Below are 20,027 nucleotides of genomic sequence, written 5' to 3' on the forward strand. Positions count from 1 at the left end.
AGCCTGGAAAGCCCACTGGTTATTCTAGATGTGTCAGTGAGAATAGGCCAAGTTAGGTTGAACCAAAATCTTACAAATTTCAAACTCTTGATGTAGCAGATGACGTCTTAATCATCTTCCATGACCAATACTGGTAGGTAAGGGCTCTACTCATCACAGCGGCTGAGTGTAGCCATAGTCTCGTGTCCTCAACTCGTGTTCCTGCCATCAGTGGGAGAAGGAAGTATGGCATATAATGCACTGTCTCCTAGAGCTTCCCCTCGAAAGTGTCACACATTTCCCCTGCTCACGTTTTATTAACCAAAGCAGGCCACATTGCCATGCCAAAGATAAAAGGGTGCAGGGACATCCAATCTTAACCATGGTGCAAAATGAGAACACAAACATTTCTGAACAGTTCTAGTAACTTTCGCTTCCGAGCACAAGAGAGAAATGATGGGGAAAAATACAAGGTCAGTGGTGGTGCACAGTTATGTATACACAGCCGTCTATAATGGTTGAATTCTAAAGGCTGAGTGATTTCCAAAAGGCATAGTTTGTTTAACATAGGGATTCACTAAAGCCATTATTTCACCCTGTTTTCTGCATGTTGTCTGTCTCTGGATCTTTTTTTCAAGTTCACTGACTTCACCTATATTGATGTGAAGTTACCTTGGAGTGATATGGAGAAGGGTCTTTCATGACTTGTTATAAGGTTCTCTCTTTGTCTCATTTTTGTTCATTATTTTTATTAATGATTTGGATTAAAGAGCAAAAAGAGTGAAGGGTGAGGGAAGGTCTGGTGCTGACTAAATCTACATAAGGCAAAAGGCTGTCTCAGAGAGTTAATATGGCACAAAATTCAAATTGATCTTGATGGGACATGTATGCCTATGGTTAAACTTAGCAAGAAAGCATAGCTCTGTATTTAGATGTTTTGTAAATCACCTTTATATGCAGAGGATTGGGAATATCTGACTTGAAATCAGTGATTCTAAATCCTCCTCAGAGCCTTCATCTTGTTACAAGTGATAGAAGACTAGGGTGATTTGGCAATCTAAAAAAAAAATACTTCCTTGATAAATGAACTTGACCCTAATGTTGCAGATTCTGGCATTAGTGGGCACTCAAAAACATCTATCGAACAAATGAATAAATGAATTAAAATTAAAGACAGGTATTTCCTAGGTTTCTAAATGTAACACAGACATGTTTAAGGGCAATTAAAGTTCCTTCCTTCTTTAAGAGGAGAAAGGATTTGTTCTAAATAATCCAAGGGCACACAGACAACATATTTCTATTTGTGCTGATTTAAACTGTTGAAAACGTGAAAGGCACCGAGATAATAAGCAAACTAATGAGATGGTAAACCGGGGTCATTATAAGACCCAATTAATTTGATCCAGAAATTCTTGGTGAGAGATTTGATTATTTGGACACCTCCTTGTGATATGTAGAATCAAAATTTGGGAATCAGCAACACAGTGGGCAAAAGGGTTCTGACTTAAGAATCATGGAATTGGGCCTTGGCTCTGGCTTTATCATTTATTCACCGTAGGACCCTGGGCAAGGCATCTGACCCTTGTAACTGAAGTTACTAAACTAACCCTAGCTAACTTAGGTTATTAAGTTTATCCACAGGCAAAGGCTTGGAATGTATGGGTTGGGGGGAAGCCTGCCCTGCCAACCTCACTGAGCAGTGGTAGGAGCTAAGTGAGGTAATGTACAGGAAAGCACTGGGTAAATGGCAAAGCATTTTACAAAGGTAGGAAGCATTATGATGACATTTTCCAAATGGCCTCAAGAAGCTGATTTGGTTGTGCAACATAAACATACTGCTGGGAGGCTGTGATTACCAGCATCTCTATCAGAGACTTTTCAGAATAAATGCAGTGACTCAAATGCATTTCCAGATGATGCTTTGAGGATTACTAACAGAGCAGCTATTACAAAACAGTCAGACCCACCGGCCCATGCCCTAATCCTATTATAAGACAGACCGATACCACTTATTTTGCTATGTCAACCTTCCTTTGGCTGATAGTAATATTTGTTAGGCCTATTATAAAAGGCACGCTGAACAGTGGGGAAGGCATTTCACAGTGAGTCAGCAATTGTAGCCTTGCAAATTCTAATTGCCTATACCTTCAGGTGTAGACAATTGTGTGCTGGCTTTCTATGTGTATCCTGAAATGAGTGAAATAAAACTGAAAACCTAAGTGATACAAGATTACATGGGCACTGAACATACTGGACAACTCCCATCAAGTTGAATATTACATACTGAAAAAACAGGTAGAAAGGTGGTGGTGTGCAGTATATGTCTGTTTCCAGTAAGAAACGGAGGTCCAGGATAGTTACAAGGAAACAGATCAAATCAGAAAGTGTGACAGCTTAATTTATAAGCAGGTATGCAGGTATGCAGGTCTGTGTAAATGCTCTGTGGATTTTTCCTGTGGAAGCAGATCTGAGGCTTTTTATGTTTCCTTCTATTTGAAAGTAGCCTTCTGGGTATAGGGAAGTTCTCTAGCATGTGTGGGCAGCTCTCTAGAGTGAGTAGGGTTGGCAACCCTGAGGAAAATGGAAGTTCTCTAAGGTAGCACTTCTCAAATATTAATGTGCATATAAATCACCTGGGCATGTTATTAAAATGCAGATTTTATTCAGTATTTCTGGGCTGGGGCCCGATATCTGCATTTGTAACAAGCTCCAAGGTGATACCCATATGGCTGGTTTACAGCCCCATCTTGGAGTAGCGAGGGAGATGTTATAATTCCAGTCCTGGCACAGATGTGTAAGGCAGACTTGGTTTTTCCTCTCTCTCTCTCTAGCTCTTTCTTTCTCTCTCCCCGGCCTCACTTTATTGCTCTTTCATACAATTGAAAGTAGTTATGAAGTTTTAACTAGGAGGAATGTGAGTGGGTGGAATCACACACTAATTGCTTCACTTCTTGCTGACCACCCAGTTCTCAGGGGCAAGGAACTAACAGTTCTGAGACCATTTTTGTTCATGGAAAGGTGGCTGTGCTTTCCAGCAGGACAAGAAACCTCTGAAAGTGTCCCTAATTTCAGAAAAGCTCATTATTTAAGATGTCATCATCCTACTGTTTCGGAGGAGGAATAAAATTCCTGTTTAAACTAGAGTTGATAAGTATAACCAATAATAATAATACTTGCTATTTATTCAGGGCTCACTGTCTGCTATGTGTTTTACTGAAATCATCTTATTAAATCCATATATGATTTCTACAAGGCAAACACTATATAATTATCTATATTTTACGTGTGAGACGTCTGAGCCTGGAATCAAAGACTGGCCTCTGAACCTCACTGCTAACCTTCCTGTTGACAGGACCAGGCCACCTTTTGGCCTAAAGCTGTTTTGTCCCTTATTGGTTATTTGCATGAGTAAATATTATGGGTTCAGCATGTATCTGTGGAATTAGTGGGAGTAGACATATTCGTTAAGTCTGTACTGTATCTTTAAATGTAAGCTATTATATTGGGAATAAATACAATATACTTTCTGTGGTTTGTTTCTTCTTTAAAAAACATTTGCCTTGAGTAGGTACTTTGGTTATTATTTTGGTTTTGTTTTAAATTAAGACAGGATGATTTGCACATAGATGCTCAATTGGTATTTGTTCAATTATGGGAGAAAAGAAAGAAAGGATTAAAAGGTGAAGTTGTTCAGCAAAGCAAGAGCTGTCATTTGGGCCACTTTATCTTTAGAAGAAGAAGAACACTAAACATATTTGAAAGACCCTGAGACTTTGTCTGGCTTAAATCACTGTGAACTGAGACCTGTAACTCTTCTGTTAGTGCTTCTTTCTCAGACAGAGGTTTCTGTGCATATGAGGTTCCTACTCCTGCTTGGAAATTTATAATAGACAACAGCAAATTAAGTGGAGTTGAAAATAAACCCATTTCACTCGATTTAACTCAGTGTTTCCCATCCTGATTAGACCCTACAAACATCCATGCATGGAAGACCTATTACCCTCTCCAGGAGGCCCATGAAAAGTTCTTTGGCATGTACCGTTTTAGAGGAAGTATTTTCCCCTCCTTAGCTGGGTTTTCCAAAGTTGATTTTCTTAGTGGGGGAGTTCTGTAAATTCCAGATCTCACAGTGCATGCCAGTTTTTAAAATTCTTCTCTTCTAGAGTTGTGCGAGCAAAAGTGGGAAGGTTGTTGAAAAATGTCAAACTAGATTCGAAAGACAATCTATGTTCTCACTTTCATTGAGGGTTTCTCTGGAAGCCAAAGAAAGGAGTAACCAATAAAGCAAAGACGTAGGTCAAAGGACAACAGGGTCTTAGCATCTCAGATTCTTCTGTAGTGCCCTCCCCTTATACCCTACACTTCCTTTTGCATTTTGGGGGTTCATTAGCCTGCATGATAGACTTGATCTTAAAAGCCCTATTTTCCTTCCAACCAATTACACACATAGATGCTTTTTTATTTTAAGGATTTCACTTCTTTCACCATAGTGAAATAAATGAAACAATAAAATGCAAAAAAAAAAAAGTAAAATAAAATTAAGACATTTCTTGGAAATCTGTAGTTTCTGACTCCATTTTGCAGTGAAAGCACCATTTGGCCTCACCCACTGCCTTCATTCTGAGTTTTGCCTGTAACTTAACCATCCCACTCTGCTTTCTCTTCATCAGACCTTGCTTTAGGGAAGATCCAAAGGACACTTGTCCCAGTGTCCTGGTCTTGCCAGCCAGAGGCTTTCTTTACCACATGAACAAAATAAGTTATTTTGTGTCAAGTGAGAAATGTGGATCTCTGGAGCCCTCCAAGCTGGAGGACTTTGATTTCTCCAGCTCTCCCCAGCTCTCCCCAGCTGTCTGCCTTCACCAGGAAGGATGCGCTCAGGTGTTTTCTGTCATCCAGTCAGGGTGTTAAAATATTGGATTTCAATAAAACATTGTTGAACTGACAGGATGTGGGATGTTCATTTAGGGTGTCCTCAAGAGAGGTTTGTCCAGTTATAACTTAGAAGTTAAAGTGTAGAGATGGTGGTGACCATAGCAGAGAAAGAAAGGAAGTTTTTCTGTGTGTGTGTGTGCATGTGTGTGTCTGTGGGTGTATGCATGCGTGTGAGTTTTGCTTATGGAACACCCAGTCTGTGTGCTTGTGTGTATGTGTTTACATGTGCTCAGTGAGTGCTTATGCAGGCTCGTGCGGCCAAGAAGAGGACTGAACTAAGTAACTAAAGAATAGAGAGAGTCTGCTTCCTGCTACTACCGTGACCATCAAAGGAATACTGTAACAGTGATCATAGGGATGTCCTGGACTGAAAAGTTGAGGAAGCACTGCCTTTGGGTGCCTCTGGCAAGAATTTGAAATTTAGCTGTTGTTAACTTGTTCTTGGCTTTAGAGCATGAGGACACTTGTGAAATATATACCGAGTGGCTCACGGGGCCCTTTCCAAATTGAATTAGGCTGTGTGTTCAGTTCTTGAACCTCATCTTATGCAGCGTGCACTTATGTGTGAATATGAGCTCAAAATTGTTATAAAAGAAGTTTATATAAGAAAAGGCGGAAGCCTTTTCAGGGATATGCAGAGATGGAATTGACAACACCATGAGGCTGAAAATATTCATGTGTAGGTTGGATGATTCCCTGACATGAGTATAGTAGAGGTAATCCAGACATCACACAATGAATTGAGCTTGCAAAGCCTTTTCCAAAGCTAAGATTATAGTTTTTATTTGTAGCTCTATTATTAAGATGCTCTTTTTTGTTTTCTTTACATTGGATTTTCTGGAGAAGATGAATAGAATGTCAGTAATGGCCAGGACAAGAATTATCTGTGGAGAATGTTGTAAAATGGAATGTACTCTATTGCTTTGTCTTAAATGTTTGGTCTATTTCATGTCTTCACAGAGATTTGGAATTATATTAACATATGCATGTCAGAGAGGTATAATCTCATCTAGATTTCAGCATTAGACTCCAAGTAGTTTTAAAAGTTTGATTAAACATGCTTATAATAATTAGATTCAAAGCTTTTGGAATTCCAGCAGTTTTTTTGAAGGATTCAGCATCTAATGAAGTAAAATAAATTGCAGGGCTCTTGGTCAGGAATAAGCACTTTTGCAGCTTAGAGCTACAATTTATCAATAGGACTCGTTACTATTCGACTTGTTTTGTAGCTTTCTTTGAAGGTTTAAGGGCCATTGTCCACCGGCATGTCAGATTTAGTCACAGCCTATTATGAAAAGAAATAATTATTTTTCCAAGGTCTACAGGACCAGATTCAATTTTGGAAAATGAGCTAATATGATGGTTTGTGCCCTATCTTATCAGTCAAAAATGCTAAGATGTGTAGGACAGAGGAAGGTTGCAGAGATGATTAGAGAATTCTGATGATAGCTGTAGGGGTTTGGGCTAGAGCCAGCGTGATACTCTCTGTCTACAGCCTGGTGTAAACCAGGACAAACTGAACACCTGGGCTAGACTTAGGACAGAGTCCTGGAGACCAAGTCAGATTGAAGGGGTATTATGCCAGGGACATCAGAAGGAGACGCCACAAGAGCAAAGTGAGCCTCCCTAGCCTCATCTCGGCTGTGAGGTGATGGGATAACAGGAATATTAGAAAAAATGGAGCACAAGATAGTTTGAGGTTTGGGCTTTAAGATAGTGTTGGACCTATGAAGTCGAATCAATCAGATGGTTTCAAGAAGAAAGATTGGACAAGACAAGAGCATATCCCAATCAATTTATGCAAAACCTTTGTGAAACAGGATCCTCTGGCCATTCCAAATTGTTGTTTTAAGTTACGTTTTTGTTTTAATTTTGATTATTTTAGATATGCCCATGTTTCTTACCTTTGTATTCTCTTTTTATTAGGCAAAAGTTTTTTTGTGCTCAGGAAATGTATCTTATTTACTTTTATGTCTCTAGCAATCGCCACAAATGCTCATGATCAATGGATATGTGTGTAAATTATGGTTCACCTTGCATTTGAACTGCCCCTGCATTTACTGAAATTCCCCTTGAGTGGAGTTCCTCTAAGACTTTCTCTCTTGGGCTTCCTGCCTGGAGACAATTAGACAGTAGCCTCCTAGAACAAGGCAGTTCAGCTGTTGTAACTCCGAGTAGGTGCAAATAAGTAGTTGTATAGCAAATATTTGTCAGAAGAATTAACTTGCATTTCTCATCAGTAGGAGTCAAAGAGATAGCTCCCTTTGTAGTGAAGAGCAAATAAAAACAATATTCCGAATTCCGTAGAAGAAAAGAGCTGTGTACCTATCACCTCAGTCCCCTTCTTCCCTGTACCTTGAAGCTTTCCCATGTTGCCTTGAGAATGTGGTGTAAGAATCTGGGTGGATTTTCTTTAGAGTGATGAAAAGTTTAGGGTAAGAAACTGTCAATTTCTGTTCAGTGACATGAGAAAAGAACTGTTAAGAGCACTGCTTCATTTCAACATTTCTTTTTTTACCATAGTGGACTGCCCATCCTACCCTGCTAACCTTTCCAGGAAGACAAGATCATTGCCATGGTTACAAGTAGCTTAATCAATAGTCTAAGAAACAGTAGCAGTAGCAGCCACTCCTTACTGGCCTGGCTGTTGCCAAGGTCTCTCATTGAGGAGATTGTATCTTCTTCTCCAGCGTCTATTGTCATGACAGCTTCTACTCCACCCAGAGATTCCCTAGGATGGCATAAGATAAACCTAGATGATTTAAAGGACAAGCAATAAGGGTCAGATAACTTATTTTAAAACTCAAATCTTCATTTCATTATACATGCATATGTTATAAACACCAATTTAAAATGCTAACGTGAAGACAAGAATATATGCATGTGTTTTAAGTTATTCTTGAAAGAATTTCTTCAATTCTAATGGTGGTTAGAAAACACAGATTCACTAGGAACAAGTCCTCACTCATTCAGTTAATTTTCTTTTTCTACCAGTTTTACCATTTACTCGCTGAGTTTTTAGTAGCTTAGTTTTCTGGATCCCAGAAAAAAGCTAATGAGATCTTGTGTTACATTAACAAGTACAAAGCGGCAGACCAAGGGAGGAGATAGTCCTGTATCTGCTTAGTTACAACCCTGCATGTTGTATTCACATATGAGCGTGGGTATTGAAGGAATACCTTGATACACTGGCGGATATAGGAAGAAAGTGAGCAAAGGTGTGTAGTGGTCAGAAATCATCCCTTGTGAGAAACAGTTTGAAGCAACCAATTTCAGTCATCCTGGAGATGAATTTACTAAGGAGAACCATGTTAAATATCTTTGGAGATTTAAAGGACTGGTATATGGGCAAGGGGCTGAATATTAATGTCATCTCAGAAAGCTAAAGAAGTTCTAGTGTGGTGTGTGGGGTAACCAAAATGCAGATTGCAGATCAGTTTAGAGAATTTTCAGCAGAATCATGTAAACTTCATATTCTTGGTGCCTCCATTATAGGAACAATTACCAAGTTTGCTTATGTTTTCACTCTCTCCATTAAAAAAAAAATTCTCAAACTGTGATCTGGAGACAACCTACTACAGATTCAGGGGGTGGATAGATGGAGGATGGAAGAACCAAGAGAGACAGTAAAAAATCATATACCTGAACCAGACCCTAGAACTACAGAATCACAGTCTTTGGGTTTATGGCCCTTGAGTCTGCATTTTTTTTTTTTTTTTTTTTTGAGATGAAGTCTCTCTGTCTCCCAGGCTGGAGTGCAGTGGCGCAATCACTGCAACCTCCACCTCTGAGGTTCAAGTAATTCTTCTGCCTCAGCCTCCCGAGTAGCTGGAATTACAGGCACTGCCATTATGCCCAGCTAATTTTTTTTATTTGTATTTTTTTTTAATTTTTGGTAGAGATGGTGTTTCACCATATTGGTCAGGCTGGTCTTGATCCTCACCTCAGATGATCCACCTGCCTTGGCCTCCCAAAGTGCTGGGATTACAGGTATGAGCCACTGCTCCTGGCCATGAATCTCAATTTTAAACAGGCTTTACTGATGCTTACTAAAGTCTGCAGACACTATAGGTAACATGTCCTGAATTCGAACAAGCAGATATTTCTTCAAATACTGCTTTCATTCCTGGTTCAATAATTTACTTGTTAGCTTTCTAAAGTTCAGATTCCTCACCAGTAGTTTTAATAGCCTTGATAGTCTGGCCTCATCCTGTCTGTTTCACTTTTTAAGGTTCTCTCCAGCCACCATCTTGCCTGTCCTTCAAGTCTTGGTATCTTCACAAAACTTCTTCAAGCATTTTCTTTTTGTTTTTCTTTTTCTTTCTTTTTTTTTTTTTTTGAGATGGAGTCTCGCTCTGTTAGCAGGCTGGAATGCAGTGGGTGAGATCTCTGCCTCCCAGGTTCAAGTGATTCTCTTGTCTCAGCCTCTGGAGTAGCTGGGACTACAGGCACACACCACCACGCCCAGCTAATTTTTGTCTTTTTAGTAGAGACAGGTTTCACCATGTTGACCAGGATGGTCTCAATCATTTGACCTCATGATCCACCTGCCTCGGCCTCCCAAAGTGCTGGGATTACAAGTGAAGCACTTTCTATTTACTGTATTTGTTTTTTTTTCCCCCCACACATTCTGAAATCCTTCTAGTCAATATCATGGGACTACTCTTGAACTTTCTGAGTTCCACCATCACTTGGGGCACGTGGATATTCTCCAACAGGTAAGAGGGGTCTTTGAAGCACCTGGCATAGTACCCAGCCCAAGGTATTCCAGGTGTTTGGTGCTTAAAGCAGCATTTTAGGCTGTTCATGGCAACTCATCATTCGAGGCTTGAATCTCTTGTATTAAATGGTTAATTAAAGTCCAGCACTCTCATCAACACTGGTGGAAACCTACAATCTTCTGAGCATGCGACTTCCACCTCCAACTTTGGAGAAGTTTGACTTGAGAAATTTTTTCATTATTTTTAGCAAAGATCGTTCTCCAACTTCTACTTGTCAGTCTAGGAGTCTGTTGAGTCTTCATAGTATGTACTTCATAAACACCTGCTATAAAAACAGATTCCTTTGTTTCTCATAAGCCTCATTAAACTTACTCTCCTGATGTGTTTATGGGACTTCTTGCTGATGTAAGTCTGATTAGAAAGGAGAGGATCATTTGACATGAAATAAAATATCCAAGTGAAATGCGGTCTTTTTACTTTTTTGAGAAATACCTAGTGGGTATTTCAGAGGATTTAAAATAGCTCTTTTATTTCCCTTCCCTTAGCATATTAACTACCACAACAAAAAGGTTTGGAAAATGTCCATTTTGATGCATTTCCCCTTGAGAATACATTCACAGTGAACTTTCTAAAATGCTTTGTGATTGCCAGGTGACAGCCCCACACTGTCAACGTAAGTTCTGTAAGAACCAAATTGATTACATTGAAACAGCTGACACTGTACATTATGATTTGAATCTGCCACACCATCTCACACTGACTCCTAAAATTAAAAATAAGTATCACAACTATGGACATTTTCACTTGAGCTCATTCTTTTTTATTATTATGAGCTTCTTCTGAAACTTTCATTCAGAAACCTGAAATGAATGCATTTGTTTAATCAAGTCTATGCCTGATAGCCTAATCTCAGTTCTCCTCCTAACAGCAAAAGGAGGCATCATTGAAGCAAAATGGTTTGGGCGGTAATTCAGGTACCATCCTTCATGTACAGAAATGTGTTATCAGTGGGATGCTTGCTCTACATATGTCCTCTGCAGCAGAGAGGGATCGCGGCAGGGCAGCACAGCAGCGTCTCCCCTCTCTGGTTCCTCCTGTGACCAGTGTTGTATTTAAGAGACAGTTGATTGGTTAGAGATACACTAGACAATGGAATCTTATTTGTTCTTGAGTTTCAAGTACATACATTCCCAAGGGTGTAGAAAGGTGTTGATTCACTTCCTCTTCACCAGGTTGGCAAGGGAGGGACCCCAGGGTTCTTGGAGTGGCTGAACTTCCTTGACTAGGGAAGTCTGCTCTTGTAGGTTCTTATAGGACTATACAATGTTTCTCTGTTTTTTTTTTTTTTTTTTTGAGATGGAGTTTCGCTCTTGTTACCCAGGCTGGAGTGCAATGGCACAATCTCGGTTCACCGCAACCTCCGCCTCCTGGGTTCAAGCAATTCTCCTGCCTCGGCCTCCTGAGTAGCTGGGACTACTGGTGTGCACCACCATGCCCAGCAAATTTTTGTATATTTAGTAGAGACAGGGTTTCACCATGTTGACCAGGATGATCTCAATCTCTTAACCTTGGGATCCACCCGACTCGTCCTCCCAAAGTGCTGGGTTTATAGGCGTAAGCCACCGCCCCCAGCCCAGGACCATGCAATGTTTCTGCATGCTATCTCTCATAGCTATTAATTATAAATTGTTTGTGGTTATTTCATTCATTTCTGGCTCTCCTATCAGCAGACTGGGTGCAGGCACCATGTGTGTGTGCTTTTTCTCCCTCTTGAGTTGCAGTCTCTCTGACAGTTCCTAGTACTTGATATAAGGTTGGAAGGCAATGAGTATTTGTTGAATCATTGAAGGCATCTACTCAGTATTACAACTAATGTTTCTTTCCAAGGTTTCTCGTATCTTCCTCTTCCCAGAGCTGCCGTCTGATTCACCCTCTGAGTGTTTCTTGACTGGTGTTGGCAGTAGCCTTCTGGAGAGTCCTCCCACCTTGCCCCTGTCCACATGCTGCTGCTAGACTCATCTCCAAAATCGTCTGATCATATCGCTCTCCAGGACAGTCTTACCAGTGCTTCACTCCTACAGGTCCCTGGTGCTTCTCTTGTCCTTTGATTCCTCCTGCAGACAAGGGCTGCCCTATTTTCAGTTATCAAATCTGCAATCCACTAAATACATTTATTATTTATTTTTTTTGAGACAGTGTCTTACTCTGTCACCCAGGCTGGAGTGCAGCGGCGTGATCTCGGCTCACTCCAACCTCCGCCTCCTGGATTCAAGTGATTTTCCTCTCTCAGCCTCCTGAGTAACTGAGACTACAGGCATGCAACACATGCCCAGCTAATTTTTGTGTTTTTAGTAGAGACGGGGTTTGACCATGTTGCCTAGGCTGATCGCGAACTCCTGATTTCAAGTGATCTGCCGGCCTCAGCTTCCCCAAGTGCTGAGATGTCAGGCATGAGCCACTGTGCCCTGCCCAAATCCACTAAATAAATTTTAAAAGCAACTATGTGTCAGGGACGATGGGATAAAGGGTGATTGTGATGCAGGCACTTCCACAGACTGGATCATAGTCCAGGACATGGGGAGGCAGACCGAGAGCAAATACTACAATGCGACATGAGTTCAGGTGTCATCCTTCATGTACAGACATATGTTATCAGCGGGATGCTTACTGTACACCTGTCCTCTGTAGCAGAGGCAGGTCATGGCCAGGCAGCTTCCAGAAGCACTGCCAGTGCTGCAAGAGCCCCAGCAAGTGAGGTGGGAGAACAGCTGCTGTATCTCCTGCTCACATGTGGAGGCCATCTCCATGCTGCCCCGCCCCAGCGTTGACCTGCAGTCACACATACTGAGTCTCCTATCCTCAATTTTTAGTGTCTCTCTCTCTCTTTTTTTATTTTTTATTTTTCTTGAGACAGAGTGTTGCTCTTGTTGCCCAGGCTGGAGTGCAATGGGGTGATCTCGGCTCACCACAACCTCCGCCTCCCAGGTTCAAACGATTCTCCTGCCTCAGCATCCGGAGTAGCTAGAATTACAGGCATGTGCCACCACGCCTGGCTAATTTTGTATTTTTAATGGAGATGGGGTTACTCCATGTTGGTCAGGCTGTTCTTGAACTCCCGATCTCAGGTGGTCCTCCCGTCTTGGCCTCCCAAAGTGCTGGGATTACAGGTGTGAGCCACCATAGTATCTCTTTATTAGTCATCTCCGGCCACCACAACAAAGCCCTGCAGACTTGGGAGCTTAAAGAATGAAACTATTTTTGCACAGTTCTGGAGGCTGAAAAGTCCCAGATTGGGGTATGAGGAAATTTGGTTTATGGTGACAGCTTTCTTCTGGCCTTTCAAACATTTGAAAGGCCATTTTCTTGCTATGCCCTCATGTGTACTTTACTCTCTGCCTAGCTCATAGAAATAGAGAGAATTCTGCTGTCTCTTCATCATCTTAGAAGGACAGGTGTCCTGTTAAATTAAGGCCCCACACTAATGACCTCATTGCGCCCGTACTGCCTTTTTATAAGCCCTGTCTCTAAGTGCAGACATATTGTGGGTTAGGGCATCAACATATGAATTCCAAGAGGGGTATAACTCAGTCTATAGCAGTCTGAGTGGAAGGTACCTGCTATATGCATCAGCTCTGACTCCCCATCTAACCAAATCGGCAGTCCTTGGCTTCTCTCTGTCTACCACCAATTCATAGGTGTTATTTTCATAGAATGTGCACAAAACTGAGTGAGTTCTATACAGTCATAGTGTTTTCTGTAACCCCAGGCAGCTTAAATAATGTTTTGTTTCGTTTTGTTTTTATTTTATTTTATTTTGAGACAGAGCCGCACTCTGTTGTTCAGGCTGGAGTGCAATGGTGTGATCTTGGCTCACTGCAACCTCTGCCTCCCAGCTTCAAGTAATTCTCCTGTCTCGGCCTCCTGAGCAGCTTACAGGCACCCACCACCATGCCCAGCTAATTTTTGTGGTTTTAGTAGAGATGGGGTTTCACCATGTCGGCTGGTCTCAAACTCCTGACCTCATGTGATCCCCCCTCCTCGGCCTCCCAAAGCGCTGCGATTACAGGCGTGAGCCACCATGCCTGGCTTAAATAATGTTTTTAAGCCTCACTTTTCTAGCAGTCATACTACATTGCCAATCTCATGGCCATGTTGAGGGGATTGCAGGCAGTAACATATGCAAAGCGCTAGACTGTTCAAGCATATGCTTAGCTCTGCTCAGGAGTTGGTTCGCCACTCAAATCCTGCCTTTGCTACTCTTATTTATCAGCTAAGCTTTTGGAGGACAATACTTATGCCTTCTCCTATCGCTCTGTCTTTCTAATAAAGACTCCTGAGCCAAAGGCAGGTAGATGGAATGCCTGACTGAAGGCAAAGTGGGATGAAAGAGGAGAGAGACCAAATCCAAATAACAAAGGAGAGCAGCCTACAGGGAAGGCCCTATTGTCCAGAAAATGCTACAGAGAGTCTCTCTTTGGTCTTTGCAGCCAAGAGTGCTAGAAAAACTTCTGACGATAAACCATTTCCACTGGCAGAATACAATTTTATTTGTTGTTACACTAGTCATTCATGAGGAATATCTTTGCTTTGTTCTGGGTCATTTACCTTGAGTTGGAAAGATGTGAAATTAGCCTGGAGGCCAGGAGTGGGGGGGATATGATTTGTATTAATATTTTTTGAGATATGATGTTGGTATGCAACCATAATAACCCACACATTGAAAAGTTAATTCAGCAGGAGGAATTCTGAGAAGTAATGCAACTTATTTGTCACTAAGGAGGACTGCATAGCCAAGTGATTTCTTTATGCATTTTAAAGTGCTTTTAAACCCTTGGGTAGCTATAGTCAATTTTTAAACATGTTTTCTCATTAATTTTGAATTTGTAAATGTACATTGTACAGGAGTGTTTTAATCATCTGGGGAGGCTGTTTCACAGATGGCTCTTGTGTGACCTAAAATTTCAGTGATTATAATGAATCAGAATGGATGATGGTAAACTTGCTAGGAGATTTGCTGATTGTCAACAGTTTTTGCAGCTTTGCTGGTTTTTTTTTTGAGACAGAGTTTTGCTCTTGTTGCCCAGGTTGAAGTGCAATGGCACGATATCTGCTCACTGCAACCTCTGCCTCCTGGGTTCAAGCAATTCTCCTGCCTCAGCCTCCCAAGTAGCTGGGATTACAGCTACACACCCCCACACCCACTAATGTTTTGTATTTTTAGTAGAGACGGGGTTTCACCATGTTGACCTGGCTGGTCTTGAACTCCTGACCTAAGGTGATCCGCCCGCTTTGGCCTCCCAAAGTGAGGGTATTATAGGCGTGAGCCGCTGTGTGATGTTCAAGAGCACTACTGTTCTTGAAAGTTTAGTGCTTCTGCAAAATGAAAGCAATTGTAATGGGGCCATCCAGGAGTGGCCTAAATGAAGTAATTTCAGTCAGCTCCTTGCTATTCTCTGCGGAATTCTTTTCAGTGAAAATACACCAACAGAATGATTGATCATGTTGAATCCAACACATGTGTAGAGAGTGAGTCATCAGCTCTCCAGGCCTACATGTGACAGACCATTTCATGCCTCTCTATGAAACTATATGTAGTCCTAATTAAAGTATGAGAAAATCTAACAAGAAGTGCTCTTGTGAATTATTTATGCCAGTGTTCTCCTTCTATGGCAGCAGAAGTTGAGAATTGCCTAGGCAGAGGGTATATCAGGTACATGAAGCTTTTCCTATCACTGTTAAAGATTTAACTTGACTGCATTCGTTCACACCTGTAATCTCAGCACTTTGGGAGGCTGTGGCAGAAGGATTGCATGAGACCAGGAGTTCGAGACCAGCCTGGGTAACATAGTGAGACCCCTGGTTCTATAAAGAATAACAACAACAACAAAAATAGCCAGGCATTGTGGCGCATGGCTGTGGTCTCAGCTAGTTGAGAGGCCGAGGTAGGAGGAAGCCTTGTGCTTAGGACATGGAGGCTGCAGTGAGCCGTGATGGATCACACCACTGTACTCTAGCCTGGGCAACAGAATGAGGCCTTGTTTCAAAAAAAAAAAAAAAAAGAGAAAAGAAAAGAAGGATTGAATTTAAAATGCATCTAAAAACCAGAATTACAATCAACAAATCAATTTATGAGGCCCCTATTTCTGTTTCTTTGTGCTAGAATCATGTGTGTGTTATACCCCAGGCCTTACCGTGCAATCTGCCTGCAGGGAAAAGAAGGTGGTCTGGGAGATTAGAGTCACACCTGTTCTCACTTACTAGTGTTACCCAGGCAACAGGTTGGTTCAATTGCTTGGCAAGTAACCGTCCAATGATAACCAAGGAGATTGAACAGGGGGTTTTACTACTTGCCACAAGTAAGGAGGATACCAGGGACAGGTCCTAAAACAGCGCCTCCTCTAACAAAGCTGAACACGGTTCTTTTATTTGGCTGGTAAACTGAGTCATTGTATGGAGAGGTGGAGTATAGGAAGCACAGGCGCAGCCGCCAATCCTGCCTCTACATACATCACATGCACAGAAAATGGAAAACAAGCTTCTCCCTGAGCTTGGAGGTTAGTATGGTAATGAGCGGAGTTCGCCAAAGTTCGTCTCCAACACAGGCCTCTCTGGCTCCCATCAGTTTTTGTTTTTTTCCAGGGCTGAGCTTCTTCCTAGAACAGTTTTGAAACAAGAACTCACGGTACAGCAGTCACAAATGAGACCTTTTCACAATAATGCATACCCAAACCCCAGCAACCCTGGGTTATACTAGCTATGTGTATCTGTGAATAAATTAGTCTTTGGTTTTCTGGAACAGAGGATGGTTAACTCTGCCAAGTGAAGAGACTGTGAGGGTGAAGGAGCATGATTAATCCTGGCATAGAACACACTCCACAAGCAGTAGGTCTTTCCTGGTCTCTTTCTACCCTTTGATCTCTGTAAGAGGCGCCCCCCTGACTGCACATTCTAAGGCCTCATACATTCCAAGCACCTCCACCTTTAATTCCCACGTTCTCAGATGAACAATTCTTAGGAAATTCTGGAGTCTGCCATTCACTGGCAGGTGCTTGAAATTCCAGATTCTTAATGCTGCTGAGGTTCTCCAGGAGGGAACTCCAGGAGAGGCACCAGGAGTAAGATGAGGCCAGGAGATTCACTGTCAGCTTGTCCCACACATTCCAGCAGGAGTCTCGGTACTGAAGTGGGACACACAATGCTTGTTCTTCAGGGGCCCCGGCAGGGAAAAGTTACTTCTCATTCCCTATTTGAGCAGGTACTGGTGTGAGAACTGTGCTGAGCATGGTATTGAGCACTAGCCTAGGAGACTCACCTTCCGCTAAGTTGTGGGTCATTACTGTTTATCCTTTCTGACCACACATCACTCCCAACAGGCTCTGTTGATAGAGACAGGAAGCAGAGAAACTCTAGGCAGACAGGGAAGGTCCCTGGTGAAGTCCCACCTTCCAGCTGAAAAGCATGAAACCCATGGCCCAAAGTGCGGACTTCTGTCCTTGTGTGCCTACTCTCTCCTGATTGTTTCTTTCTAAATAATGTCTTTTTACCAATTGTTGCCTTTTCTAAAACTACCTATGGGTTGCCCTGTTCCCCATCTTTTGCCTATAAAGACTGCAGACTCGGGAAAAAGAGAAACAGCTTAACTGTAGAGAGGGAACTTGATGTCAGAGGGATGGCTGGCCTTAGGAGGAGAGATGGCTTAATATTGGAGAAGAGCCAGTCAGAGATGTTCAGACTTCAGGGAAGATTACCTGCCCATTCTGTCTCCTCTCCAGCTCCCCTCTCTGCTGAGAGCCATTTCCATCGCTTAATAAAGTTCTCTGCCTTCACTATCCTTTGTGTGTCTGGGCAACCTCATTCTTCTTGGATGCTGAACTGAGCTTGGGACTCACTGAGTGTGGGTACCCAAAAAAGGCTGTCACACTGGCCCGTTGTCCTTGCCAGTGGAGGGCAGCCACCCCACAGGACACCCCATTGAGCTGATAACACACTGCTGTCCATGGATGGCAGTGCTAATAGAGCATTGTAGCACACCTTCTCAGGCTTTGGGGGTTGCAGGCACCCCACCTGTGCACCGCCATGGGGCCTGCACGGAGCCGGCTCCTGCTAGATCCCAAAGCGGCTGGGCAGATTCTGAACTTGCTTGCTTGGGTGCTTCCTCCAGCAAGAGGTTGAGTACAGTGGGCTGAGTAAGCTGGTACCCCTGTCACAGGTCTGATGAAGGGGTGGAGAAAAACTCCTACATCGCTGTCACCTAGCAGACCCGTTGCCTTGCAAGTCCTGATAGAAGAAAAGGGACATTCGATAAGGTTTATGCTTCTTGGTTGAATGTGTTACTCCTCCCAGAAGACTTTTCATTTTAATGAGAATCAAGGAGAGTAAAAAACCAAAGGAATGAAACATCTAGTAGTAGAATATCAAATATGAGGACCCCAGAGGGGAGGAGCCTTGGGTAGCCATGGCTCTGGCGCCCTGAGGAAGGTGGTCTCCACTGATCTTCCTAAGAAGCCCATCACGTGGGAAACAGTTTTGTTCCTTATGCAGCAAATATGTGAGTATAGGCTAGTGTTTAAATATAAGGACCCAGGCCAGGTGCAGTGGCTCATGCCTATAATCCCAGCATTTTGAGAGGCCAAGGCAGGAGGATCACCTGAGGTTGGGAGTTCAAGACCAGCCTGACCAACATAGAGAAACCTTGTCTCTACTAAAAACACAAAATTAGCCGGGTGTGGTGACTCATGCCTGTAATCCCAGTTACTTGGGAGGCTGAGGCAGGAGAATTGCTTGAACCCAGGAGGTGGATATTGCGGTGAGCTGAGATCATGCCATTGCACGCCAGCTTGTGCAACAAGAGTGAAACTCCATCTTAAAAATAAACAAAGAAACAAACATCAGGACCCACATTAACCAGAACACCCAGTAAAATACTGTTTTGCCCCTACCCTATTCCCTTGGCAAACTGACTCAAGAGAAGTCCACTCTCAATGACAGTGATGGCAAATAGCTGTGCTGCCACCCTCTGTCCCCCATGCCTGGCACATGCCTCTCCTCCATCCCCGTTGACTCAGGATCCTTCTCAACCCTACATCCCAGGCAAATATTGTTTCATCAGGTTTTACTAATGCGATAAAATTGATCTGCCTTCCTCAGACTACAATTTGAACATTCTAGATGAGGTAGTCTGCAGAATAAATATTGTCTCCCATTTTGCTGATTTTACTCACTTTAGGGATGGCATGTAGCGTTCCCAAGATCATCAGGTGGTTTCTGGCAGAAAGACGCCTCAAAATGGGATCCGAACTCGTCAAATCCTGCACTCATCTACTCCGTGTTTCCTTGAAATCACGGGTTCCTGTGTTTTTCTTTACACACTTAGGAGATGTTAACACAAAGGTACTGCTCCCAAGGGTGTAGATTTTCACAGAAACAAAACACAAACCAGTTCTTTAGTTAGCAAACAACTTGGGCTTAGGAATTCCTGTGTGACCCCTTAAAAGGAATTATCTGACATACTTCATTACATCCTTCCCTTTGAAAAGCTGCCTTCACCTACTGACCCTGGTCAGTAAAGTAAACATGCTGATTTCGATGATGATAAAGTCCAAGTGAGTCCCAGTTTTAGGATTGTTCGATGTACAGGGTGTTTTATTTGCCCTGTCATATTGAAAGAAGCTTTAAGAACAAACTTATTGGGCCAGGCCCTGTGGCTCACACCAGTAATCCCAGCACTTTGGGAGGCCAAGGTGGGTGGATCACAAGGTCAGGAGATCAAAAACCTCCTGCCAACATGGTGAAATCCTGTCTCTACTAAAATACAAAAAAATAAAATAAAATTAGCTGGGCCTGGTGGTGTGCACCTGTAGTCCTAGCTGCTCTGGAGGCTGAGGCAGGGGAATGGCTTGAACCCAGGAAACGGAGGTTGCAGTGAGCCGAGATTGCACCACTGCACTCCAGCCTGGTGACAGAGCAAGACTCAGTCTCAAAAAAATGAAAAAAAAAGAACAAACTTACTGACTTCCAGGATCCCCTCTGTCATACAGAGCCTCTGATCTGCATGCCAGCACTGCATTGTCACTGGGGGGTATACTTCCAAAATGTTTGGTATTCTGAATTCTAGAAAATGGCCAAGTACAGCATTATGTTCTCTGCTTCTTAAAAACCTTCCGTTTGGCATGGAAACACATGCTCTCATCTGTATGTGGAGTTGGTCTGTGTGTGGCTCTTCAATCAAATTACCCAATATGGGACTATTCATGGGGAGCTCTTCTGAGAACTGAGTCAGAACTCAAGGGCTGGCCAACTCAAGGGCTCTCCTGGCTTCCCACCCGTGGTGCTTGCTAAATGCTTATTTTACTTGCTCCACCAGTTCTCATCAACTTAAAATCAAACTCAAGC

General features: G+C 42.6%; 1 protein-coding gene and 1 long non-coding RNA gene across 6 annotated transcripts in view; one reads left to right on the forward strand and one right to left on the reverse strand.

Annotated features, from left to right (window-relative positions):
• CTNNA2 (catenin alpha 2) overlaps positions 1-20,027 on the forward strand; it is a 1,139,605-nt gene that overhangs the window by 588,903 nt on the left and 530,675 nt on the right. The gene's annotated exons all lie outside the window — the stretch shown is intronic.
• Positions 2,811-19,097, reverse strand: LOC116526973. Its single transcript, XR_004258328.1, has 2 exons — positions 18,857-19,097; positions 2,811-7,645 (listed from the first exon to the last, which is right to left on the reverse strand). It is a non-coding gene; the product is annotated as an uncharacterized LOC116526973 (long non-coding RNA).

Source organism: Sapajus apella, unplaced genomic scaffold (assembly GCF_009761245.1).
Source record: "Sapajus apella isolate SASKATOON/1434 unplaced genomic scaffold, GSC_monkey_1.0 scaffold52, whole genome shotgun sequence".
Taxonomy (NCBI): domain Eukaryota; kingdom Metazoa; phylum Chordata; class Mammalia; order Primates; family Cebidae; genus Sapajus; species Sapajus apella.